Genomic DNA, 27,742 nt, shown 5'->3' with positions numbered 1-27,742 from the left:
TTTTACTTTGAAATACCAAACCAAAAATAAATAAATAAATAAAAACAAGGCCTCGAATGCCTCACGTATGACATCATACCTCATTTGTTGGTAGCCAAGAGGCGAGGCCAGATGATCCTCTTTGGATCATTTGCCATGAGATCTTCAATTCTACGCCCTGTTCCCCACTACACAGGCAGTAAGGGGAGCAGAGAATGTAGACAAGGCAGAGATGATGAACATATGGTCCGAAAAACCATCCTGGGATCTAGTTCTAGTTTACCAGTTGTAGAATCTGGAACAAATGCTGAAGCCCTGTAAGCTTCAGTTTTCTGATCTGACAACTGGATATAGGTAATTATAGCTGTCTCCTCGAGTTAACTCACGTAAACTACTTAAAAACATAAAAAATAAAAATAAAAATAAAAAAAATAAATGTGCCCGGCACAGAGTAAGAGATCACAAAACTGTCAAACACAGGAAAACTAAACTGTCTCAATATTTGCCTATGTAGATTATTCCTGGGCCAGAGCAATCCAATAAACCAAAGATTTCATAAAATCATCGAACATGAACAAAAGAAAGAATCTGAGTAAGAACACAGGAAGTTTCGCATCACTGCATTACTCAGCAATCAGGGCTAACAGAGTAGAGAGACCATCTTTGAGCCACAGGGAAATGACTCCAGGCCCAGAGGCAGGAGTCATGGTACTGCAGTGGAATGTAAGAAAACAGCTACAGTGGTAGGGGTCACTTCTCCCTGATGTGCCTTTTTAAATACAAAGGGTTATGTTTCAAGGAACAAGAAACTTCATGCTTCCGGTTCTCCATTTCACTATTTATAAAAGAAAATCATTGAATTGCGTGGCCCCAAAGATGCCTTCCAGCTCTAATAACCTGTACTTCTTTAATGGTATAACCAGAGCCTCTTAGTCAAGATGTACTAATGGGGCTTCCCTGGTGGCGCAGTGGTTGAGGATCCGCCTGCCAATGCAGGGGACACGGGTTCGAGCCCTGGTCTGGGAAGATCCCACGTGCCGCGGAGCAACTGGGCCCGTGAGCCACAATTGCTGAGCCTGCGCGTCTGGAGCCTGTGCTCCGCAGCAAGAGAGGCCGCGATAGTGAGAGGCCCGCGCACCGCGATGAAGAGTGGCCCCCGCTTGCCGCAAATGGAGAAAGCCCTCGCACAGAAACGAAGACCCAACACAGCCATAAATAAATAAATAAATAAATAAATAATTTAAAAAAAAAAAAGAAAGAAATAGCTTTAAAAAAAAAAAAAAAAAAGATGTACTAATGAGTTTCCATCACATTTCTAAGGGATATCACTCTGTCAAGCAAGTGGGTCTTCAAATAACATGTAGTAAATAAATTTTTTTATGTTGCCCCCTTAGTACCCACAGCAATTCCCTAAAGTTATGTTAAGCGTTCCTGTTAAAAACAATGCTTCTGGCCCTGTGGTCCTGATATTCTTCTTCTCTCTCAAATATAATGTTCACAATTAGGAGCCCGACCCCAAAACAGAGACTTAAATAGAGGAAAAATTAAATGCTACCAACACAGATTTTTACTTTCATAACCTGTTGTATAAAAAATTTTTCCTCTATCCATATCCAACTCCATTTAGTGCTTTCATGACCACCAACTGTGAAGCTGAAAGTGCCATAGTAAAAGCACATAGGAAAGCTAACGCAGCAATGTATCTTGGCTTTTTTAAGGTCTTCGGTGCTGTTCCTCGTGCCAAATCCAAAGGACACAGAGGATCACCAGCTGTTCATTGATTTGCCCAGGAATCAGACACTGATGGTAAAGCTACCGAAGGAGCTCAGGGCATCCCTAGGCCGTAGGGCACAGGCAGAGAACAGGAGAGAAGATAAAAACTGTAAAAGAATGAATGTGAGGGCAGAAAAAGAACAGAAAAGGGGCAGAGAGCGAAAAGCTACAGAATCAGAAGGAATAACTACACCAAGTGCTTTAGATCTATTAAATTCACATGATAAGCCTCACATCATTTTATCCTCATTTTAAGGACGAGCAAACTGACGCTTAGAGAATCTAGATTACTTTCCTAGGGTTGCACAGCCAATACACCGCAGAGTTGGTACTTGAACAAAGTTTTTTCCAGCACAAAGTTTGTGACTGAATATGTACTTTGTGACCTCAGAGGGCATCTCTGGGACCGCTCCCATGGGAGGTTTCAGGTCTCTACACCCTTGGTCAAGCAGGGACAGCCTCTGTGCCCTCGGTGCTGGGACCTGGACAGTGCCAGGCAGTTGAGCCCAGCTCTGCCTGGCTTTAAAGGAGATCTGTTCCCCATATTAAGCTGAAGTCTGTCTCCCAGCAACTTCCACCTGCCTTTATCCCAGGAGATCATCACATCTGCAGCAAATGACGTTTCCTGTCAAAGCCCCTATTGATAATAACTAAACGGAGGAATGGAAAATGTTAGAAAGTTTTCAAGGAAAACCTCAAAATAGCCTATAAAAAATTTTTTTTTAAATCTCAAAAAATCCTCTAAATTTTCTTTTTTTAAAAATAGCACTTGTAAGGTAAGGGTAACAAGCTTCAGAATTAGTAAACTTACTACAGAGAAGGTTGAACGTGGGCTTGTCTTTGGTTAGTTATTTCACAGAGGACGATGTACATCTATTTCTATTATGAAAGAAATCAGTTGCCTTAAGTTTTAGCATAAAGTATTTACTTTAAAATATGATTAGTTTGAAAGAGATCAGAGTGCAGAGGTTATTTCTTCTAGAAAAGCTGAAAATGTACACTCCCTTAATCTTGGAATGGTTCAGATAAAAGCCTGCCTTAAGTAGGAGATTTGTAAGCTTTCTTTCCCAGCTCTGATGAAAGCTTACGTAGGAATGAATAGCTCATCTAATGTGTGACCTACTACTTAAACTTACTGCTTGGCTTTTAGGTTCCATCCATAAAGTGGGAATACTACTTGGTAAAGTGTATTTTAAAACTGTTGTAGGGGGCTTCCCTGGTGGCACAGTGGTTGAGAATCTGCCTGCTAATGCAGGAGACACGGGTTCGAGCCCTGGTCTGGGAAGATCCCACATGCCGCAGAGCAACTGGGCCCGTGAGCCACAACTACTGAGCCTGCGCGTCTGGAGCCTGTGCGCCGCAACAAGAGAGGCCACGATAGTGAGAGGCCCGCGCACCGCGATGAAGAGTGGCCCCACTTGCCGCAACTAGAGAAAGCCCTCGCACAGAAACGAAGACCCAACACAGCCAAAAATAAATAAAATTAATTAATTAATTAAAAAAAAATTCAGTAATCAAGGCAAAAAAAAAAAAACTGTTGTAAAAATGTTGCTTTTTGGTCTAAGTGTTACTGTGTCCTGAAACATAAGAATTACTCACCTAGAATTAAACACTAAAAAAAAGGCAGGGAACTTTATTTTAGTAAATACATAAAATACTTCATATATTATATTTTATTCATTATATGTATTTATAAAATGTCTATCAATTTGGCAATTATATAAGGATTATTTTAACGCTCAGTATTTTTATAGGTTACTGCCAAAATCATTTCTGCAATTTTTAAATTTTCACTTCACTGTTTACAATCACTTCCTGAAAGCAAAAAATTGGAGTTGGCCTCTTTGTCAATGCATTGTTCTAATATCTAGATCTCATACTGGGTCTTTGAGGCAGGACTGATCACAAGTTCATACTTCTTTCAAAGAGCAAAGGATTAAGGAAACACAAAGAGGAATCATTATGAAATAAAAGGATGAAAAGGTAGCTCAAAATTAGTGCCTCTTGACTTTTTCCTAAGAGTAGTTATTAAAGCATTATGGTTTACATTTATAAAAGCAAAGATGACCTATTATACTATCAGTTCTTTTGGGGTGAAAGCTCAGGGCTGCAGATAATCCTCCTTCCCTGTATTTACATAATGAGAGGATTATTTCTTTCCTCCATTCACAATTCTTACCCCCAAACCATTTCTCACTTAAGTAATTTTCACAGCTGTACCTGAGGAACAAAAAGACAGAATGTTATAATGTAGACTTTGACAAGTTAAAACCAGAGTAAAGGGACCACCAGCAGCAGGTCAAAGGCACCAAGCCAACACAGGTAATGTTTAAATAAATGAGCTAACGTGGTAACAAGCCCTGGACTTTTCATCATTGTTTCTCCACTAATATCTCCATGTATCAAGTCTCTCATTCGGAAATGAGTTTAAAAAAAGAGTCAGATTACTTACCTTACTCCCCACATCTACTGAACAGTCTACTAATATGGTTTATACTGCAAATATAAAAATTCAATACCTTTTCCAACTTATCTTAGTAAGCATCCCAGAGACTTGATTTCTGACGTCTCTACTTCTTGTAAAATGTCTAACATCAGAATATTATAAAGAAAGCTTGTTAAATTTTACTTATAATTCCTTAAATAGCAATATTTATATTTTTGCATTCCCTTCAAAATTTGTATCTATTTTAACATAGCTGCAAGAATAAATGTATTGTGAATGAATTCTTTTTTACACTTATTTCATAACTTTTCTAAATTTTTTTGTACATATCAAAATGTATAATTCTATTAGCTTTAAACAGAATATGACTGCTACTTCGTTTCTAACCTTAAATAAAATTTCCTGACACTTATAATAAGATACATTAAAATGGAGAACTATAGGTTTTCACTTGGAAGAAGAGAAAAAAGAGTTTGCTTTTTTTAGACTCTCTTCTTTCAGAAGACACAAAAAGCTTCACTTGCCTTTTGTCTACTTGAATGCAGCAATTAAGCAGCAAAAGATAATAGTCCCAATTATACAGGCTAACAAACTGCAGTATTTACAAAATTTATGACTTTCTTGAAAACACCTGGCAGGTGACTTGGTACTAAAAACCATTTTTTAAAAAAATCTACATTTCATCTGTTTGCACTGAGCCATGCAACTTTCCTAAACCTTAATTGGGTTTGGTTTACATGCACAAGTAAATTCAGAGGATACAATTAACAATGCAAGAACAGGAGTGATAATTTTCTCTAAAACTTCACAAGGGGGACTGAATTCCCCCAAATCCAGACAGAACAACAGCCTCACACTAGTTACAATATCTTCACCTATTACCATAGGTACCAGCCCTAACACTCCCCTCCCCACCCTGCCCAAAAAGAGAACGGGTTTCATACCAGCAAACCATAAGAACTATTACAAGTTTTACATGGAAAGCTATACTTTAGTTTTCGAGTGTTCTTATTCTGCTTATTATTTTTTGAAAGACGGTTAAGAGGCATAGAAACATTCCAGGTAGAGGAAAACTTAATTATGCAGAAATAGAGGGTTTTGGTTTACTCTGTATTAGATGGAAAACTTTTTTATGTCAAACCACAGGGTGAATTGACGCTAAGTCATTCAGAAGGTTCATTCTCATTGTACAGGCACAGATGGTAGAGGACAAGAATTGACAACCTTCCCAGGGCAAGGTGAGAAGCTGCGAAGCCCCTTCCTATTTCCTACCTGTGGAGTGCTGGTGTAGTGGGACAATGTGCTTACCTCAAGCTAGAAGCAGAGAAAGGGTATAAACTTCAGAACCATGGGAGATTTTCAGCTTGTTCTGCTCTGACTTGCCTTTTCCTTTTCTTCAAAATGAAAAGAGCCTCGTTGTTTCTGATTATAAAAGCAATACTTGTTTGTTATTTTTAAAAAATCAGATAATACATAAAACTATAAAAAAAGAAAAAAATCATCTACAATCCTGACACTCAGACATAACTACTCTTAATGTCTTGGTATATATCCTTCCAAATTTTTTTCTATGCATACACACACAAATGTTTTGTTTTCTGGTTTGTTTTTGTTGTTGTTGCTGTTTAAGAAAGTGAGAGATCAATTGTGACCTCCAGGGCCAGGACTAAAAAATTCTGTAAAGGAAATAAATGCTAAAAGAGGAGACAAAATAGAACCATATAAAATGTGCACTTAAAACCACAGAAGACAGAAAAAGAAGGGGAAAAAAGAAACAAAGAACAAATGCAACAAATAGAAAACAGTTGGACAAACATGGTAGATATTAATCCAACTATATCAATAATCACATGTGAATCATCTAAATACACCAATTAAAAGACACAGATTGTCAGAGAAGATTTAAAAAAGACCCCGTATTCGTTATCTACAAGAGACCCACTGTAAATATAAAAGACTTAGGTTAAAAATAAAGTGACTGAGAAAGAAACTGAGATCATGGGCTGTCTACTACTTTGAGATCTGTTTTTCTACCTTTTCTTGAAAGACAAAGAAAAAAAACTAGTCTATTGAGAAAGTCTATAAAGTTCTCAAGGTATACATAATTTCCCCAATACATATAAACACTGCTCAATATTTCAAAATGTTGACCTATGTTATATTTAAGAAATATAAAATTGTATATTCTTTGAGCCTACAAATTAATGATAGATGAATAACACATATTTTCTCCCTAATCTTGCTGATAGCTCAGAAACAAAAATCTGGCAACCATAACACAACTGATTTCCTTTATTTAAAATGGGCTCCCACTCCTCGTTTCTGGAAGTAGAGAAATATTAACAAATGTCCCTATTCCTGCCTGGGAATTCATATACTATTATTATTATGATTATCATAGCAGATTCCTTCTTCAATGTAGTTCCATGGTCAACATGAGCTGCTAAACTTTTCTTACTAGCCAAGCTATGAAATAATTCACTAACCTAGCAAGTTCAAGTTTAGATGCTATATGGATATATAGAAACTCAGTTGGTTTTTCTCTATTCTAAGTTTAATGCTGAAGGACACTTTCCATGGTTGCATGTCTAACATGCCCATACTGATCAAATACATCTTGGAAACAGACTCTCCTAGACATATTTAGGTTACACAATTTCACATATGCCAAAGGTATGTTTCTAAATTGTATATACACATCCTGGTTCCTTGTGTTTCAAAAAAAAAAAAGTATTAGACTTGATTTTCCGAGGTTAGAAAAAATGACTGCAAATTTCCCATTGTGTGATGATGCTGGAATCTTTGATCTCTACTACTCTGAGTTCAGTCAGGCTACTTAGTTTATTTTGAGAAAGCAAATCCTTCCTGTTGTTTCTCAGGAAATGGAAGAACACATTTATAGACTATGTTTTAATTTTGTGTTTAAATGGTTTTAATTTTTTAAGTATGTCTCTCTTTGAAGAATATTGAATTATGTGGAGATATTAACACTTTCTGAAAGAAATTAGAGCAGGGGGGTGGAGAGAATATTCTCAGACTTAAGCTAAAAAGGCGAATTTTCAAAAAATGTCTCACACGAACTGTTACACCCTGTTTCTTCCTGTGAAGAATTTTCCAAGCATTAAGTTGTGCAACAGCTTAATGAAGACAAAAGGAAATGCCCAAGTTTCTCTCAAATATGTAACAGCATAGAGAAATATTAAAGGTTTAATTTTAAAAAGAGTGTCCTATCACCTGCTTAGGCATGTTAAATCACTACAATCATCTCTGAGTCACTCACCTGATCTGGATTCACCCTTTAATGCTAGGGTCACACACCCTCCTGGGCTTAAAGATGCCATCCCTGCTCTTAATAGGAGGCAGAAACAGTTCATGGCTTTGAAGAATAAACTTTCCAGGGGAAGAACATAGCTAACTGAGAAGAGTGATGAAATGCTTCAAACTGTTTCTGCTTTCTCTACGGGCAAAGAAAAGCGAGGTGTAATGAAGGAGATGGGAAGGAGAAAGGACATTTAAAGGTAAGATGCTTCAAATAATGCTTAACCTTCTTCCACTGTCGAATTCTCTCCCACATGGCACACTTTTAACTAAGAGGGAGAAATAAACCCAGTGAAAATAAAATGCAATTGTCTAGGGAAAGAAAATGTAGATGAGGAACACAAAGACTATGACCACCCTTAACGAAATGATGTCTCAGGGAGCCTTGGCACACAGCAAACCCACCCTGTCTGCCCCTTGCCCAACTTCCATTATAGCCCCACGCTCTGTTCCCCCTTTCCTGACTTGCTACCTCTCTCCCATTGCCAGGTGCAGCCCAGTGGCAGAGACCTGGACACGGTCACCTGACGGCTGTGCTAGTCTCACGTTGTCAATACTCACTGGCGTTAGAGCTGTTATCAGGACTCATGAATGATAAATGACAGAAATCGAACGACTCTTATTCTTTTGTCCATTCATTTTTGTCCAATGAGGTACAAGTCTCACAGAAGTCCTAAGAGTTACAAGAGGCTTGGGGGACATGAAGAGTAACTTCCTCCAGTGAAAGATGAGGAAACTGAGGCTCAGAGAGATTAGCTGACTCCCCTAAACCCATTCTCTGTTACTGGAAGAACTAAGACTAGAACACAAGTTCCCTAAGCTCAATTTTTGTTCCTCTGTCTTATTTCCCTCCACACCCCACCCTGGATCCAACATCCTGAAGCTTCCTTAAATCACCATCTAAACTTAACATTGCAGGCAAGGGCTGTGTGTTTTAGTTTAAAAGGTCATTCATGGTATTCATCTTCCTCTATCAACCAGAAAAACAAACAAACAAAAAAACACCACCACCAGCATCTAATCCCCACTGACAAAACCCTAGCTGGACCCTCAGTGATACAGGACTATTACTTGTCCTAAATCAGTGAGCTCCTTTTCCCAAGTTAACTGTGAACTCACTTTCGACTGTCTTCTCAAGGTCCCCTCGCTCTCGGCAGATTTCATTTGCTCCTACCTCACGGAGAAAACCCAAGCCGTCAGGAAGGAACTTTCTCAACTTCCTCGCGGCCTCCACTTGCGTATTCATCCACAGTCGCACATGTCTTTCCCTCCTCCTCTCCTGTCTCAAAGGAATGAACGTCCCTATTCCCTCCCGAGACAAGCCTGCACTCCAGACCCGGGCCACCCTATCTTTTCTGGAACCTTACTCCCTTAGTTACTCTCTCTTCTACCTTCAGTCACTTCCTCTCCACTAGTCTCAACTAAAATATAAGCTCTAGTTACCATGATACACAAAAAATATTCCTCCGTGGACAAAGGTGTACACACATACACACACACACACACACTCTCCACTCAGTGCCCCTGCTTCTCAACTCCTACTCTGTTCACCCATGACAACCTAGATTTAGACTTTAGAACTCTCTACCAACTAAATACCTAATCACCAAATTCATCTCCCATTTTCAATCTTTACCTGAACTTCCTGTGGCCTTGGACACACCTGACAGTTTTCCCTATGTAACACTTGGGCGATTTGGCAAGTTGCTTACCTGAGCTTTGGATAGTTTATCTGTAAAGAACAATAACAATAATTATTTCAGGGGGTATTGTAAAAATTCTCTGACATAACATACGGAAACAACACCAAAAACCCTGGTGCTTAATATTACTATCATCTGTATTTGTGGATTTCCCTGGTCCTCTTTCTCTCTCCCCTTATTCTGTCTGTTGTCTTCGGTCCTTGGGCCATCCCTGGGAATTTCAACTGTCTGCACGGCTGGAACCACCAGTTCCACTCCCTCCGCAATACACGTCTCCAGCCCTGACTTCTCTCCTGGGGTCTGGGTCTCTCAAGATCAGCTGAGTGCCCACAGACACCCCAACTTTACTTCAAACTGAACTCACTATTCTCTCTCCAAACTTGCTCCTCTGCTGTTTTCCATCCCGATGAATGACACCCTCAGACAGTGGATCTTCCCAACGAGAAACATCAAGAGTCACCTTTCTTCTTCTTCCCTCTATACTCCCCTCCCACTTTCCACCAAATCAGCAAACAATTCTTTCTCCTAAGTGATTCTCAAATCCATCCTCTCCTTTCCTTTCCCGCCATCATCACCTTAGGTCTGGTCCTCATTATTTCTACCTGGATTATTTCAACAGCCACTGGGCTTCTCCCTGTTTTCTTTTCACATACCTTAAGACAGTGACTTAAGCATTTATTTCACCTTTGATGATTCCACAATGCTGCCAGGAAAAAGTCCACACTTCCAGAAATAGCAATGTACGACCCTAGACAGGACTGGACCAAGAATTTGAACCAAGATGCACCTCCTGCTCTCCTCGCCTCTGCGCCACGACCCTTCTGCTCCAGTCCCACATACTTGGTGCTCCTTACCGGGCTCTGAACCTGGGCTGTTTCTTCTTCCTTTTTTTTTTCCTGTTCAGCCTGATAAATAATCCTATCTCTCCAATATTTAGCACTAAAATCACCTCCGGCATGAATTCTTTCCTCACAAACAAGAAAGAACAAAGCACTCCCTCCTTTGTGCCCCACTCTCTATTATTATTTATTACAAGGTATTGCTGTAAAGTGTTCCACATTCTAAGTTCCAGTTAATGATTTGTGTGTCTATCTTCTAAGGTCAGGCACTGTGTCATACTCACATTGTATCCTCAGAATTTAGCACAATGACTGGTGTACAGCAGATAGGAGGAGGAGAGATAAGGGAACTAAGATTTAATAGTTTGGAACTCAGCAAATGTCTGTTGAATGAATGAAGTAGCATAGCTGTCAATTACATTAGAATAACTGGAGAGGAGCTGGTAAGACAGGTGGACCTGACAGCTGGTAAGGTGATCACAGAGGAACCTGAATGAGAAATGGAAAATGTCCACACTGATGAAGTCCTCTCCTAAGGATGTGAGGTCGGTCAGGTCAGAGGCTGGGGCTGTTGTCATTAAACGCAGGTGAATACCTCCTGTTCAAAGCACAATAGGAGAACAATCCAACAGCCCAGGGACATTGGTTTTATAAGCAGGTTTTGGACTGTAGAACATTCTACATTATCATTTTATCACACTTTATGCAAGCTTAGTACCTTTCAGTAGGTGGACTGCGTCCCTCTACTATATCCATAAAGCACCTTAAGAATGGCAGACAAAAAAGACATGTACAGATTGCCAACAAACACATGAAAGAATGCTCAACATCATTAATCATTAGAGAAATGCAAATCAAAACTACAATGAGATATCATCTCACACCGGTTAGAATGTCCATCATCAAAAAATCTAGAAACAATAAATGCTGGAGAGGGTGTGGAGAAAAGGGAACCCTCCTGCACTGTTGGTGGGAATGTAAATTGATACAGCCACAATGGAGAACAGTATGGAGGTTCCTTAAAAAACTAACAATAGAACTACCATACGACCCAGCAATCCCACTACTGGCCATATACCCTGAGAAAACCATCATTCAACAAGAGTCATGTACCTAAATGTTCATTGCAGCTCTATTTACAATAGCCAGGACATGGAAGCAACCTAAGTGCCCATCATCGGATGAATGGATAAAGAAGATGTGGCACATATATACAATGGAATATGACTCAGCCATAAAAAGAAACGAAATGGAGTTATTTGTAGTGAGGTGGATGGAGTTACAGTCTGTCATACAGAGTGAAGTAAGTCAGAAAGAGAAAAACAAATACAGTATGCTAACACATATATATGGAATCTAAGGGAAAAAAAAAAGGCCATGAAGAACCTAGTGGTAAGACGGGAATAAAGACACAGACCTACTAGAGAATGGACTTCGGGATATGGGGAGGGGGAAGGGTAAGCTGTGACAAAGTGAGAGAGTGGTATGGACATATATACACTACCAAACGTAAAATAGATAGCTAGTGGGAAGCAGCCGCATAGCACAGGGAGATCAGCTCGGTGCTTTGTGACCACCTAGAGGGGTGGGAGAGGGAGGGTGGGAGGGAGGGAGATGCAAGAGGGAAGAGATATGGGAACATATGTATATGTATAACTGATTCACTCTGTTATAAAGCAGAAACTAACACACCATTGTAAAGCAATTATACTCCAATAAAGATGTTAAAAAAAAAAAAGAATTGACACACACACACACACACACACACACACACACACAAAAGACATGTAAATGCCTGCTTATCAAATAAAGCAACCTAGCATTTAGTGTGACATACACTGGAGACTGGAGAGAGAACGAGACCCCCGTGAGCTGGGAAAAGAGTGAAGCAAAGTAAACTTGGAGAAAACCCGAGCTGTAACTGGCAGTGTTTTCCCAATAATAAACAGACATCTATAATTACCAGGCTTTCAAGAGTATTCAGCCATATATTACGGCATCACACCTCATAAAACATTCATTCAAAAGCCATATCAGGAATGCATATCCCAGATCTATGAGCATGTGCAGATCACTGAAGAAGAGAGGACTTTGAAGTGAGACACCCACTGCCCTACATAGATGACCAAGCATGAAAGGGAGCTGTGATTGCTAAAAAAAAGAAATAATAATAAAATCGAGAAGAAAGTGTAATGTCAGGAATGTTAGGGTTACGTTAAATTATGCTACTAAATAAATAATATTCCTGAAGGAGTAAACACACTTCTCAAAGATACATTTGCAGATGTAAAGGGCTAGCACATACAAATAAGGGCAAGACAGCCACCCAAAATAATCTCAAATAGCTTTGAACTTTTAAATTTATATCAATCATGATAATAATATCAAGTCATATAAGTGTACGGGTAACAAGATAAGGCATATTTCAAAGCCCCAGTAATTTAAAAAAGTGAATCAACGACCCAGGAACACACAAATAAGCCATCTGAACAAAACAGAGATCTCAGAAGGAGATCTGTATAAATGTACACTTATATGCTAGAGGTGGCACCAAAAGTCTGTGGAGAAAGAGTGGATTACTTAGTAAATAGTGTTGAAGAAACTGGCTCACAAGATGAACAGTTTTTAAAAAATAACAATGAATTTACACCTCATATCTTAAACTTCGAATCGTTTAAAAACCCGAGTAAACCTATAAAGCTAAGAAAGTGAAGAGAGACTATAATATGAGCCTAGAATAGGGAAGGGTTTCTTAAATGACTCAAAATGCACAGACCACAATAATGTTAAAAACTGGTGGGTTCAACTACATTAAAATTAAAGATTTTGTTGTTGTTGTTACTGAAAGGCACCACAGACAAACTTATCAGACAAGTGACATACTGGGAGAAAGTATCCACCATATCCACAGCTAACAAGGCATTAACTTCCAGAATATACAAGGAACTCCACAAGAATTCTTTCAAGGAACTTCTTACAAGAAAAGGGGAAGAGACCCAATTCATAGAAAAGGGAAATTAAGTACATGAAGAGATGCTCAACCTCACTTATAATCAAAACAAGGCAAAATTCAACCATGAGGCACAATGAACATCTAATGGATAGCAAAAATCAGGAAATTTGTTAATAAAAAAAGAAATCATTGTGTAGAATTGGTGGAGATATAAAACTGACAACAATCTGTGCAGTTCCTAGTAAAATTAGTATGCTATGTCCTAAGATCCAGCAATATTGCTTGTGGACAATACTGCCTCAAGAAATTCTTACCAACAGATTCAATACACTCACGAATATAAGTATACATTCCTTGGGGGGAAAAAGAGCATATATACTGCATGGAAGCCAAAAATACTTATAAAAATGTTGACCCTTTCATGTCCCTATCCCTAAAGTCTGCATGTTCTGTATGATTTTAACTGAACCTTTGCTGAAAAGGTAGGTAAGACTAAACAAAATGTTCTCATTTCTCTTCACAGGTGAGGTTAAGGACAGAGAAAGAAGCAGATGTGATGACAGAAATGTTTTAAGCCTGGGGACTGACAAACCTGGATCCGAGGCCAGGCCTCAGCTTGTCCATGTGACCTGGATAAATTACAATCTCCACTTGCCTCAGTTTCTTTACCTATAAAACAGGGATATTACCCACCCTGCACAACACCAGGAAGACTACCGATAATCCATATAAAGCATTCAATAAATAGAAAGTGATTTTTTTTTTTTAACCAGAAAAAAGAGCATCATGCACTAACCCTAACAGATTTTGGTGGCCTGCCTAATCTGCCTTAAACAGAACACCAAAACCTCAGCAATGGGCATGGAAATCAGAGAGACAGATTCAACATGAACCTGTATGTCAGCTTTTTCCACTACAGAACAGGGTAAATGATCTCTCTCCTTCTATATACTTATTGAAAACTGTAAAGGTTAAGATTGGGATGCCTCTTTTAGCTTCTGCGAAATGAATATAAGGCTGCAGATGGTGACAGTTATGACAGTGGTGACCCTGGGACTGGTGTCGGAGTCCTGACTCGACAAACGTAAGGAACCACCGTAGGGAGAATGTCGGGAGAATGCTCTTAGAAGAACTCCAGTTACCCGTGACTGAGTAACTACAGGACCTCAAAGCTGACCATGAAAACAATTAACCCAGAAACAAGATCAGATCCAAAGTCAGGACTTTACACGTCACCTATTTAATGTACAACAAAGAGGAAAAATTCCACTTGGGAATCTTTATAACCTGACAGCTAACATACTGTACATCACCATTTCTGCATTTTCAGCCTGGAGCAGTTGTTTTACTTCAGTCCTGAGTCCCAACCTGTGGACTTCAGGATCCTGGCAGAAGTCGGTAGACTGAACCCCTGTCCCACTCATACATGTACTACTATTTTACAAATACGGGAAGATGCCGTGGTGATTCTTTATAATGTATATCCAGTTAAGTAACATTAAATAGTGACTCTGTCACTAAATATTACCAATCATCAGAAATGAGAAGTAAAACTCTGAACAAGTCAAAATCTTTGAAATCTTTTAGTAGTAAATAAAAGTTTCCTGATTTTTGTAAGGGTTGAGAACCACTGTTTTAAAGTTCACAATTTCCAATTGAAGATAGTTTTTATTTTATAATAGACATGAAGGAAAAGAGAGAGGGTTTTGAAAAAATGAAAATCCTAATGCACATTTATCTCCACTCCTAGTCCTCTCTTGGCCATAAACTTTTCCTTGGCATTTAACATCAAAGCTAGTTACCCTTTCATTCTTAGTTCACAAGCCACTGCAACTGTTCAAAACAGACAGAAGTGGCAGTGCATTGTATATTAAGAAAATATGCATATATCATTCCATTCCTTACTTATAAAAGAAAAGATCACTCAGTTTATCTCCGTTTCCTCCCTCTCCCTCCCCCCCACCTTCTCCCCTTTCTCCTGATGCTTTGACACAATTCTACAAAGGGGAAGTTATAGATCACTACAGATATTTCAATTGTTGAAGACAAAATAAATATTTTATCTAGCATATCCCATTGAAAATATACTCTAAATTTTAATTTATATTCTTCTCGGTGTAACATAAAAATCCTAGCTAAAGAGAGCCTCAACATTAAATGTTGCAAAAATAAGAAAAATAAACTTATTTCCATCTGGGGAGTATTACAAAAATATTTAATATATAAAGTGTATATGGATTTACCCATGTCTTTTATAATGTAAGGTTTTCAGTAAGTTATCCTGAACTGGGGTGGGGAAGTTAGGGGGCTATGTACAGTGGTCATACAGTATGTAGGGTAGTGGATTATGAAGAGAGCTATATACATCATTTATTAATTTTTTAATTTATTATTTCTTTTCTGGGATGTAAACTATGTCCTAGGGGTAAACCAGAAATGTTGTTTTTTACTCTAAGAAGTTAAAATATGCTAATCTGACCTTTCAAAAAGATACTGTTCACTAAGACCTGACATAAGATATCTGTAAATTAAAATATGCCATTAGAATGTTGGCAGCAGAAAACAAATCACAATGATGCAAACACAGCTAAATCTAGTCACTAACACAGAGGAAGTGTAAATTTCAAACATGGAAAAAACAACAACAACAATAAAATCCCCTAAGCTCTGGGTAGAGAGGAATGGGAAAAGATCTGGAGATTTAGGTGAAGTTAATCTCGAGTCAGTGTTTATCAGCTCTCTTTTAGAAAGGCAAAAGACCATCTGAATCAGCGTTGCCATCTCTTCCTTAAGCGGCCACTTTCCAGATTGTAAGAGAGCCAAGCACTATAAAGCATAAGACTCTTGTTCAAGTCCCAGCAGGTCCATTTACTAGTATGACCACTGACAAGTCACATTTTATCAGCCTCAGTTTCCTGGCTCCATCAAAGAGAATAAATGAATCCTATTTCAGACTGTTAAACAGAGTAATAAATTATACAGGAGATATAGAAAATGCGCTCTGTAAACAAACAGAAAATGAGGATCTAAAGGCCATTTATTATTATTCCTGGGTTATTAATTAATTATTATCAAATTCCACTACGGTGGGAGTAAATCCTGTTCCTAAATAGGGGACAAGTTTGGGAGGTCACAAAGGCTGTTCTATTTTATCCTGAAACAGAATGACAGATGCTGAGGAAAGTCCTCAGGTAAATTAATGAATCAGAGGGCCAGGAGTATACCTGGGTATAAAAATAGAGGCAAATACTATGGTTGTACAGGTCTTTCAAGAGTCTCTCTTAATGACTTGTTTTCACTTTTAATCTCATGATGTGTTTGGCAAGAAGAGGCATAAACACAGACTTCTCACAATTAAATTCAAATTTGAGAAGTCCACATCTATCTAGAAAAAGATAAAATTAATTGCTCAGCGCTCATAGTGTATCTTGGCTACTTAATGCTAACACAATTATGCCAATTACTGATAATATCACAATGCTCAAAGCACCTGCATTTTAAAAGAGATTAAAGTTCTGAAGGACTATTGGAATAATGGGATCTTATAATTTAAATTACCTCCACGCTGTTAATAAGAAACGGAGGGAGGGGAAAGTACAAATGTACCAGACTGAGTAACTACAAAAGACTTTCCTTTCAAAGCAAAATTAATTATGTAGTAAATATTTCACTACAAAAAACATCAGCATTAGGGTGGTATAGTCAGCATAGGACATCACGAATTTAAATTCTACAACCAACCCTGCTTCCCGAGAAAGCTTGACCACCCAATAAGGTGAAGGGGCTAAGTGCATAGTACTGTGATTTTGCACTTTCCCTCCCTGCTACAGAAAGAGGCCCTTCTTTGCAGAATCTCACTTTCCTCCCCTCTAGTCATTTGCATGGATCCCTTCTTCCAAAAGAAAGAGAAAGAAGATCCTACTGGCTTTAACTTCATTCAAACATTTAATTTGAGGCTACAATCTTCCCATCAAACTGCCTCTCACCTCCTCTCAACCATCACACCTCCTTTAGTGTCCCTCCGCAAGACTGGAGTTCAACCAGGTAGACAAGTAAAGGAGGGGCAACAAGACCGGACTTTCACTGGGGGAAAAGTCCATCTGATTTAGTCCGCAGAGAGAGGAGCTGCCAGGGATATGAAGAAGCAAAAACTCTGCGCATAAAACCAACCTTTCCTCTAGCATTTTGTTCTCCACCTATGCACTTCTGAGATGGAGTAAGACAAGCAATGTGAAACTGTAACCTACCCAGTGAATTGGAGAAAAGTCGTTCTCAATTTTACTCCGATGAAAAATGGCATTTAATGAATAAAGATGTCAGGCTTCTACCTTTAAAAGTACCTCTGTCTCAGCAAGAGAGGCTGGCTAAGAATCCACAACTGGAGTTAACAAGCCAGACACCAGACTAAACATCTCAGAACTAGCTGCCCCTCATTCCTGGTCACTACCTTTCCAGTGTGTGTCTGCACCACGAATTCCCTCAGTTCCTGACAGCCTGGCTCTTCCAAAATGGAAAGCAAAGAGCCTGGACTCCTCTGTTTCACTGGCTAAAGAGCTGGTGAGATTTCTTAGCCCGGACACCAAGGCTCTTGCTCCCCTTTCCACCTTACACATCACCCTCAATTCATCCTCTTTCTCCCCCAGGTCCTCACCCCTCCCACTCACATCACTCTTATTAACACCCAAGCCACCCATTTCTGTAGATAACCCCTGGCCTGGCGAACAAAGTGAAGAACAAAGAGCCGCTGCTTCAGGCGGCAGGAGGAGGAGAGGCGAGGGTGGAGGCAGCTGACGACTCGGGAAGCCTCCCGGGCACAAGCAGCCCAGCCTGGAAAGCTCCCGCCTACGGTGGGTGAGGAAGCTGGCAGGTCCCGCGGGCGCCGCGTGCCGCCACGCGCCTTATCACCGGGGTCCAACGCACTCGGGTAAGCAGAGCCACAGAGTTTGGAGAGATCCTCCGGGAGAGAAAGCAGCCAGGGGAGCGCAACCTAGAAAAGGCACGGCGAGTGAGGCTGCAGCGCGGGAGCTGCAGATCCGCTGAGTGACTGAGTGACAGCCCAGCGCCCGGCCCGCGGGCTCGCAACCCAGCCCCGCACCTGGACCAGGCGGCCACCCTGCTCCCTCAGGGCGCTCTCCTCTCCGGGGACTGGCTTCCGGCGGGCTCCGCGAGCTGGGACCGGCGCGACGCGAAGACTTCACTCTTCCATCCTGGGACCCGGCGGCACGTTACAGACAGCCGTGCACTTCCTGTTTGAAACACACAGGGGAGAGAAAGACCGAGAGAGATCCGAGTGCCGGCCAAGCGGAGGGGGGAACGCAGGCCGGCGGAGAGGGCGGACGAGGGGGCTGCGGGTTGCAGAACCGCCGCCGCCCGCCTCGCACGGTCCGCGGCACCCGGCGCTCTCCCGGAGGGCGACCCGCCACCCCGGCGGCCCGCGGCCCGGCCTCCCCCTGCCGGCGGCCTCGCCTGCGGCGCACTGGCAGCCCTTCCGTTTCCAGCCCCCGCCTGGGTTCCCCCTCCCCGCGCGGACCTAAGTCAACTACAAGCTGTCCGCCTGCCTCAGTGTTCCTCCTTTCCTTTCCTCTCCTCTCCGCCCCCGGAAAAAAAAAAAAAATCGGCCGGAGGGGAAGGTATAAAGACAAGCTGAGCCTTTCCAGGGGAGAGGAAGCTGGATTTACGCACAATTTTAAACTTAGCCACATCCCAGTATATCCACTACAGCTCAGCTGCCGAAAGAGCTTCTGGATGGGAAATTACTTCTCTTGCGCCTGGCTGACTCAAAAGGGAGAGCGTGCATGCAGCAGCCACGAACTGCCAAAAAAAAAAAAAAAGTATTCCGGGCTCCTAGGCTGTCTACTGGGATCCTTACCCGCACAGTGCCCTAACATTTACACATACCAATTCCACACAAAAGATCATCATATAGTGCATTCTTCCAGAAAACAATTAAGTATTTCTCTGGGCGTATGAATCACAGAGCAGTTCCAAAGTTCTGCGTTTATGTCCATTTTGTCACCCTCTGACTTGGGTGAACTTCGGGGTAGTGTTTAAAAGACAGCAAACAGGTGGTTTAAGAATCTGCCATAGGCAGAGTGTCCCAGCTCTAGGAGTCCGCTTATGCATTCAGTGCCCAGTTTCTGGGCTTCCAGGTGTGGACAGCTTCACCGGTACCCTGCCTGCCCTTGCACACGAATCTATCAGGTTGCAAGGCACCTACAGCACTGTCTCTGATAAACAGCTCCTTTTATCATCAAGGTGATAGCTTAAATAAAGTTATTACTGTTTCAAAACTCAACATGGAGAATAGAATATAAAGGATGATTATTCTACATAAAAAGTTAAATTTTGACTGAAAGAAAGAAACTGATGGACGTTAAGCTCCTGCTAAGCGTTAGCATCTCATTTTAATCTCCCTTTAGTCTTAATATTTCCCAACAGATCTGCAAAAGTCCTATTCTCATATTCCCAATTGAGGAAGCAGGGTCAGAGAAGTTAAGTAACTGTCCTGATGCCTTAGCTAGAAAGTGGTCAAATGGAGAATTGAATAAGAGTTCTTTCCTAAGTGTAAAATCTGGGCCATTTCCTCTAAGCTCTGCTTATTCTCAAAACAATAGTGAATTCTCAGAAAAATCAAGCCCATCGACCATCTGTGATCCATTCCTTCATCTCCAAATGAGCCTGCAATTCCATGCTATCACTCTGTTGAACTAGCTAGGCTCCTTACCCACCTGAATAATATGTACCTTGATTAGTTGAGCAGAGGACACCGTGCTCTTTCCCATTATCTACCACTGGCTCTGTCAGCCTTTTCAGAATTACTCGGTGGTAAAAGTTCAAAAGGTTCTAGGATAACCACTCATATGCCAAGGTACAAAGTCTATCCAGTTCAGAACCTAATCTGCTGACTAATATTTGTTCCCTGAATTCTCTTCCAACTGGGCCCTTTTAAGGAGAAGGCAAACAAACAAACACACAAACAAAAACCACACCACACAAAACAAAACATGCATGGACTCCACTCTTAGTGAAACTTGAAATTCTCTCACTTTCCATTTCCTTCTGCTTTGGCACTTAGTTCACACTCACCTGTCAATAGCGTGCTGCTATTAGCCTCCTGACAAGCCAAGAAACAGAGCATGTATTAAAAGGTGATTAACAATCTTGGCAACGATGAGACCCCAGACACTTGAGCGGAGAGTGAGGGAGAAAGTGAGTGCCTTTGTCATGTCTCCTGATGAACTGTGTCTCACTCGCCCTTCCCCACCACCTCACTCAGTAGCACAGACCCTGGAGCTCTAGGGCGTGCAGGTGAAGGGCAAGGACAGTTCAAGTGTGCCGGTATGGGCTGGGCAGGGGCTGGGCATGAGCAGATGCACTCCCATCCTTCAGGTTCGCACAGTGGCATGCGGGCTTATTACTAAAAACCTCCTGAGGGATCTTAGCATGCTTTTAGGGTCCAGGTCTGCCTCTGCTGCCAACATTTTCCTTCTCTCAGTCCCTTGCTTACCCTGGACCTGTCCACTCTTCATTTCTTTTCACAAACTTAATGCTTCTTCCCAAAGCACTGCCATTGCTTTCCCACAAAGTACCTGGTGGGAGGGAGGTAGGAAGGAGGGCATTTAACTCAAAACTTCTCTCAATTCTCTCTCATTAAAAAAAAAAAAAGTCAATAATTACCATATTTTGGATACAATTCTATTTTAAAATACCTTTTGGTATCCCTGCCTTCATTTCTGTTACTCATAAATCCAAGAGCCTAAAAGGAAAACCTCTAAAGAAAAATGAAATTCTTGAGACAAAGCAAAGGAAACATGCTTAAATTAAGCTGTCTGGATCCCAAAGTTGATAGTTTGGATAATACAACATCCTAAGATTGCATCCATTCCTGACAAGTATGTATCCTAACAATCACAAGACCAAAGCATCATATCATACTTTCTCACAGTTCAGCTATTCTCCTGCCCCTTCTGTATTTCATGGAAAGTGTTTCTTCCTTGTCACTGTTAGGCAGAAAAAAATATTAAAATAACAACCTCATAAAAAGAGAAAAAAATGCTCCCAGGTAGGCACAAATGACGCCACAAAAAATAAAACTGATTTTGGAAGAATACTGGAGGTTAATTTTGCAAGTCTCCACTCCCTAAGTACCACAGTCCGTGGACCAAGACAGCAACAGTGTGAAAGCCATTTTAGAGTCTCCAAATTAAGTGACGAAAGATAGCTTTCCTGAGGACTAATGGGTGTGGAGGAGGAGATGATAAACTCATATCCCAAAATGATGCTCCTTATCTTTCTTCATCTTAAAAGAGAAAGACCTTACTTTGATGATTAAAAATGTCTGCCACACGATTTCTCTGTGTGAGGATTCTTGGCCATTATTACAGCTGGATTTTCTGCAAACAAAAAAAGAAAAATGACAAGCCATCTGGTTACCTAAGAGACTGTCTCTCTGTAATAGCAGGCTTCACAGCGGCATCCCTGTCTCTGTCTTCACTTCTAGGGTAGCACATGCAACAGGCTTTTCTGTGAAGGAGGTCTCTGGCACTCACACTCATCCCCCGGCCTCTGCAAAACCTGGGCCGTGGCTTTCAAGGAAAATGTCTTCAGAGCCAACTGGCTGGCTTGACTGGCATTTACCCATGGACGATTATTAGCCATTTTCAAGGAGCCAGAGTGTCACTTCCCACGGCAAAAATGTAGCAAGGGGATGCAAATCACCTTTTTAAAAAAGTCTGGGGCTTCCCTGGTGGCGCAGTGGTTGAGAATCTGCCTGCCAATGCAGGGGACACGGGTTGGAGTCCTGGCCTGGGAAGATCCCACATGCCGCGGAGCAGCTGGGCCCGTGAGCCACAATTACTGAGCCTGCGCGTCTGGAGCCTGTGCTCCGCAACAAGAGAGGCCGCGATAGTGAGAGACCCGCGCACTGCGATGAAGAGTGGCCCCCGCTTGCCACAACTAGAGAAAGCCCTGGCACAGAGACGAAGACCCAACACAGCCATAAATAAATAAATAAATAAATAAATAAATAAATAAAAAAGTCTGCCTGCAAGATGGTTTAGGCTCCCTCCTAGGCACAGAGTCTCCTGGTTTCAAGCAAGTTGAGAAGGAAAGCACTACTCTGAACACCTGTACCATTACTTGGAAGACCCAGCTACACGTCAGAAACACAGGCCTGGGTGGCTACAGGCGTGAGCTGGTATGTCCCTCAGCTCAGTGCTTCAAAGCACACACATCTTGAGCAGAATTAGTAACATTTACATAGGACCCACACATGCCCTGCCTCACTGGATTCTCAGAACTGCCTTTGCAAGGAAGACTCATTACCACTGTGCTAGAAGAAGTGGAGCTCATAGGTGTTTTTCTCAAAGCAGTAGGTAATGGAGCTAAAATTCACCCTGGGTCTGTTCTTCCTCTGAATTGAAAAGAAATGAGTAGGTGCATTTTGGCTGTGGATTTATTACTCTGTGCTACACATCTTTTACTCAGAAGAATCTCTCCCAACTATATCATGTGACTTCATCAACTTCCCAAGTTGTTTGAAAGAGTAAACTATAAACATGTATCTTGCAAAGGGCCAACTGATTTTTAGCAATATGTCAATATAAATTAGGTTAAACATGATCTTAGGTTGCAGCTGAAAAGTATTTAATAAAATAATAATGACAGATCCACAGGTCGATCAAACTGTGATGGACAAAATCTTTTTTTTTTTTTTTGGTCTGCGTTGGGTCTTCGTTGCTGCGCGCGGGCTTTTCTCTAGTTGCGGTGAGCAGGGGCTACTCTTCCTTGTGATGCGCGGGCTTCTCATTGCGATGGCTTCTCTTGTTGTGGAGCACGGGCTCTAGGGCGCGTGGGCTTCAGCAGTTGTGGCGCCCCGGCTCAGTTGTGGCTCGTGGGCTCTAGAGCGCAGGCTCAGTAGTTGTGGCACGTGGACTTATAGTTGCTCCATGGCATGTGGGATCTTCCTGGACCAGGGCTTGAAACTGTGTCCCCTGCATTGGCAGGCAGATTCTTAACCACTGCACCACCAGGGAAGTCCCAATGGACAAAATCTTAATACATTTTTTCCAAGTTTCCCCTCTCATTCTTCAGTTAATATGCAAATATACATGTAAAGTGAGCCATGATGGCTGATGTACTGTGATTCAGTGAGCATAAATATGAAAGATTAGCAGGAAGCCATATAGGCTTGACTAAATGCAAATACTTGTACATAAGTTAAGAGTATTCAAACAGTTCCTGGCACAGACTGCTAACATGAACAGCCTTGGGTTATTTACTGACTGTTGATCATGATGTGTATTGTGTAGACTAAACACTGTCCTATACGACATTTTTCTTTGGAAGGCATGTTTTGTCTATTCATTCTCTGTAGTGGGTATTTCTGCCTCCTTATTAAAAAAAAAATTTAAAAATTCTCTTTGGGCATCCGTTTAAAAATAATACATTAAAAATCCAACAACTTAAAATGATTTAACAGGTCTAATAAATATAATGTTTATTACTAAGAAAATAATGTTCTTAAAAAGATTTTTAAAATATATGAGTATCTGTACAATTACACACTGGGAAGTAGCAATATAAGAGTAAATAGGGAATAAGTCATATTGTCTGCTGAGTATATCAATTCTCAACTACCTATCATAATGGAGTCTTCAAGAAGAAAAGCAATTTACAAATAATTTAAGGTAGCAAAGTTGGACTGTTTGATCTTCATCTCCTTTCCTTTGTCTGCAGTGGAGTGACTAAGGCAAATAGTATGAAAGAAAAACAAAGTGCCTGGAAAATCCAGAAACGTTATTATAAACTTTTGAAAGATTATTCATCAATTGTTAAACTAAACCTAGCTAAACAAATTCCAACCACTTTACATGTATTGACTCAATTATTCCAGACAACTCTATGAAGCAAGAACTACCATTACTTCCATATTACAGACCAGGAAACAGACACAGAGCTATTAAGTAATTTGCCTAAAATAATACTACTAGCAAATACCAGAAATTGGGCAGCCTGGCTGGCCACAGAATCTACTTTTAACCAACACATTTTACTACCAGTGGGGCACCACTGGCTTGGGCTTGCTTTCTCTAGCATGAAAGTTCACGGGGAAGAGTCCCATGCTAAGGCAGAAGGAGAGAAGTGAAAGGCTCAGAGGTTTTCCTTTCTATAGCAAGAATGTAACCACTGGTTGTACAGGGTCAGGAATACAGTGCCTGTTACATGTTGCTGAATAAATGAATATTTAAAAGAAAGGAAAAGATATTTGCAGAACAGCCAAATCAGGAAGAAGGGCTGCTTCCTTACCTTGACCAGAATCCTGGATTGCAAGGCTCCAGGACTGCCTGCCTCCAGCACAAGTGAATTAGCAAGGGAAGGGAATGCACTGAACTCCACGTGCTTTGATCTTGATGAAGCATTTGATACAGCGTCCCATACAATCACGATGGCCAAATCAACTGAAACTTACATGGCTACAAGAACCACACAGGAGTTAAGCAGGCTGGATAGAAAAACACTGGATACATCTACCAGTGTGATGAAGAAAAGAACCGCAAGGAACAGTATTCAATCTGTATTGAAAAGTAACTTAGAAATTATTCACACTGTTATAATCAAATTGGCACATAACATTAATTTGGGAGGGGTGAAAAGGGCAAATGAGGGCAAGCCAACTGACTTAGTTAAATTAACAGAGAGGTGAGGAAAAACAAGAAGTTTGGTTTCATTTATGTGCTCCCTTTAATTTTCAGGGAGGGGCTGAGGATGTCCATTGGGTAGTAACCACCTCTAGACCTGAAATGCCAAGACTGAACTAAAAGTAAAGTAAGCAATAGCAGACTGGATATGTTTAAGATTTTAGGACCTTCGGTCTGAACTTCAGAAAGCATGATCCTATTATTCCACACACCATCAGTAAAGTTCCATAGGAAATAATATTCCTTTCAACAAGAAGACTCTGTTAGCAAAACTCAAAGAAATGAAGGGGCTCAAAGGCTGAATTTAGAGGTCAGATGAAAAAGTCAGTGGTGTATGTATAATCTGGCCCCACTACAAATATGCTGCTCAGGCAGAAGGTCATGAGAATGGTTTGTAAACATACGGCAGGATAAAGAACAACGGAGAAGGAAGAGAGAAGAGAGCAAAAACTTGGACTAACATTATTTTTTTAAGCATAAATTATAATTTCTAATTTTTTTAATGTTGAGAAATTGCTTCTCCCTTGGTAGAACTGTTTGCTCTCTCAGCAAAGTTTATACTTTAAAAGTCAGTAGTTGATTTAGAACTCAAGAAACGGAAGTAGGAGAGGTCTGCAACATTTGGAAAAAAAAAAAAAAAATGGCCTAACTTCACGCTAGGTCCCAGGAATGTACAACTGAGCATCGTATCATTCAACTCCTAAGAGACTGAAGAGCTGAACTATTAGCTCTGTAGCCACCATGCCCCAGGCAGTGGACTCCACAGCTGATGAGAGATTGTCCATGAAGGGACAGTCACGAAGGAAATGCTACATGTTCCATTTCCTTCGAAATAAACAAACAAAAAAAGGGGGTGGGGCAGGGTAGGGGACTTAGCACAAAGGCATAAAGTTTAGAGCCATACTGCATTCTATTGTAGATATGAATGGGAAAATTTATGTGAAAATGATGATGCTCTGAGATTATTTAATATCTATACGGAATAATAAGCAAACGATAAAACCTAAATAGACAGATCTTCCCCAAGGTTTGATTACTGGCCCCCTCCTGTGGTTTATAAATCATCCACACAATGGCAAACTCACAATTAGCCTCAGAATGTCTACAGGCCCTACTCCCTTATCTGACTGCACTCAGAATCACCTCCCTTATCTGACTGCACTCAGAATCAACAGAATGTCTGGGGCAGGGGTGGGTGGGTGTTGCTGGTGGGCATGGGGTACTCCCAGAATCTGTATGTTTAAGAACTCCCAGGTGACCCTATGTTGCAGTCTGGTTGGGGAACCTTTGCTGCACACATTCTACTCCTTTCTAGACACTGCCACCAGAATCAGTCACATCAGAGACTAGAATAAATGATTTCCCTTCTCAAGAACATTTAATGGAATAACCTTCAAAGGCAATGGAATGAAGTCTAAATTCCTTAGCGGGACACTGGAGACCCTCTGTGATCTGTCCCAAACTACTTTTCTGCCCTCCTTCCCTCCCACATCCCTCACTCTGTCACAGAACCATTCCCCAAACACATCACACGCTTCTTTTATGTCTTCGGCACTTGCTGCCCCAATGTTACCTCCGCGCTGCTCAAGTTATTTTTCTCTGTGAAACCTTCTCTAATCTTTCCAATCAAAATCAGTCTCTCCTTCCCCTGAACAAATGTTCAAAAAAATTAGCTCATGCAGGAATTACAGCATATACCACGTGCTGAGCTGAATTACACCAAACTGTGTACGTGGTGGTCTCCCCCTGAAAGCAGGGGCATGTGACACAGTCATTTTTCACACTGTGAATGAGAGACAGACCTAGGTTCAAAGTTTAGCTCTTCCAGTTACTTACTAGCACTGTAACCCTTGGTAGGTTATTTAAATACTATGAGCCTCAATTTTATAATCTTTGAAATGGGACACACAAAAAATGATTCCTACCTTCATGACTAATCTGAGGATAAAACAGGAAAAGTGGCCCAATGCGGACCACCTAAAATGCACCAAAATGACAGCTGTTGTAAATATCATTTATCAATTTTTGTTTCCTATCCTACCAGAATGCATTGCAGACATAGTAAGAGTTCCAAAAGTATTTGCCTCCTCTCAAAAACAAAACAAACCAACAAAAGCATTTGCTTTCAAAGTAATAAGCAGTGATTTCTTAAAGCCCTTTCTCCTTGCCCAATTTCGTTCTGTTATGAAGGGCATTTCATAATATTTCTATGGAGAAGTCATCTCTTAATCCCCTTTCTTTCCTTCAAAAATCAATGTACAAAATTCTAACGAACAAGCCCTGTCTGTCCCTCCTCCTCCAGCTTGGCTTTCTGCTTTGAACTACAGTAACTGTACTGCCCAGAGAATTGCCCGCTTCACCCTCACAACAAACAGCACTTTGTAGGCAAACTGGAGGCGAGCCCGAAGCAGGAGGGAGCACCAAGGAAAAGGAGTTTGGGCCAGAAACTGAGTGGACACCCCCATTATCATCCACACTGTACCACAGGTAAGGAGAGAACAGGAAAGGAAAGAAGCTCAGATCAACGCAAACCTTCCCACCAACTCCCAAGCGTCCAGCTCACCACCCACCCACGGGAAAGACTCCCGAGGCTTGCAGAGCACACGCTGGTCCCCAGCTGCCTAACACACACGGCCACTGTTGTTAATAAAATATCGTCCTATGTAATAGCTCCTTATCCTCACCAAACCAATCCTATTGCCATTATCACCCCACCCCCTGCACCAATTACAGGGGATGAAACCCAAGTCGAGAAGTCCAAGGCCACACAGTCAGTAGCGAAGAAGAGTGCCAGGACTAAACTCAAGTCATCTAAGCTCCAAGTCCTTGGCCCTTCCCACTGTCCTTTATGAAGTGTGAAAAGCCATTTTTAAAACTTTCTCAGAAGCTCACCAAATCCACTAGTTGTAAAGGTAAAATAGTTTCTGTCCTCTTAAAAACAAATCTGGTGCCAAGAGTGAGGGCTGTCACAGCAAGGAGGCCGCACCTGCAGCCCTTAGAGAGATCAGTCCGGTATCTTAGGACAGTGTTCC

At 41.1% G+C, this 27,742-nt stretch overlaps 1 protein-coding gene across 9 annotated transcripts in view; it reads right to left on the bottom strand.

Annotated features, from left to right (window-relative positions):
• LRRC8D (leucine rich repeat containing 8 VRAC subunit D) overlaps window positions 1–27,742 on the bottom strand; it is a 103,945-nt gene that overhangs the window by 64,237 nt on the left and 11,966 nt on the right. For 4 of the 9 annotated variants that reach the window (XR_009008547.1, XM_057547750.1, XM_007176346.3 and 1 more), the window contains exon 2: window positions 18,107–18,257. The exons of 3 other annotated variants lie outside the window; for them this stretch is intronic. The gene's annotated coding sequence lies outside the window, so the exon portion shown is untranslated. Of the gene's footprint in view, window positions 1–5,506; window positions 5,531–17,908; window positions 17,999–18,106; window positions 18,258–27,742 lie in introns of those variants that run through there. 2 more of the 9 variants (XM_057547770.1, XM_007176350.3) reach the window with 2 other exon arrangements.

Source organism: Balaenoptera acutorostrata, chromosome 1 (assembly GCF_949987535.1).
Source record: "Balaenoptera acutorostrata chromosome 1, mBalAcu1.1, whole genome shotgun sequence".
Classification (NCBI taxonomy): Eukaryota; Metazoa; Chordata; class Mammalia; order Artiodactyla; family Balaenopteridae; genus Balaenoptera; species Balaenoptera acutorostrata.
The sequence above is the reverse complement of the archived record's forward strand: the minus strand, read 5'-3'. Positions and strand labels throughout refer to the sequence as shown.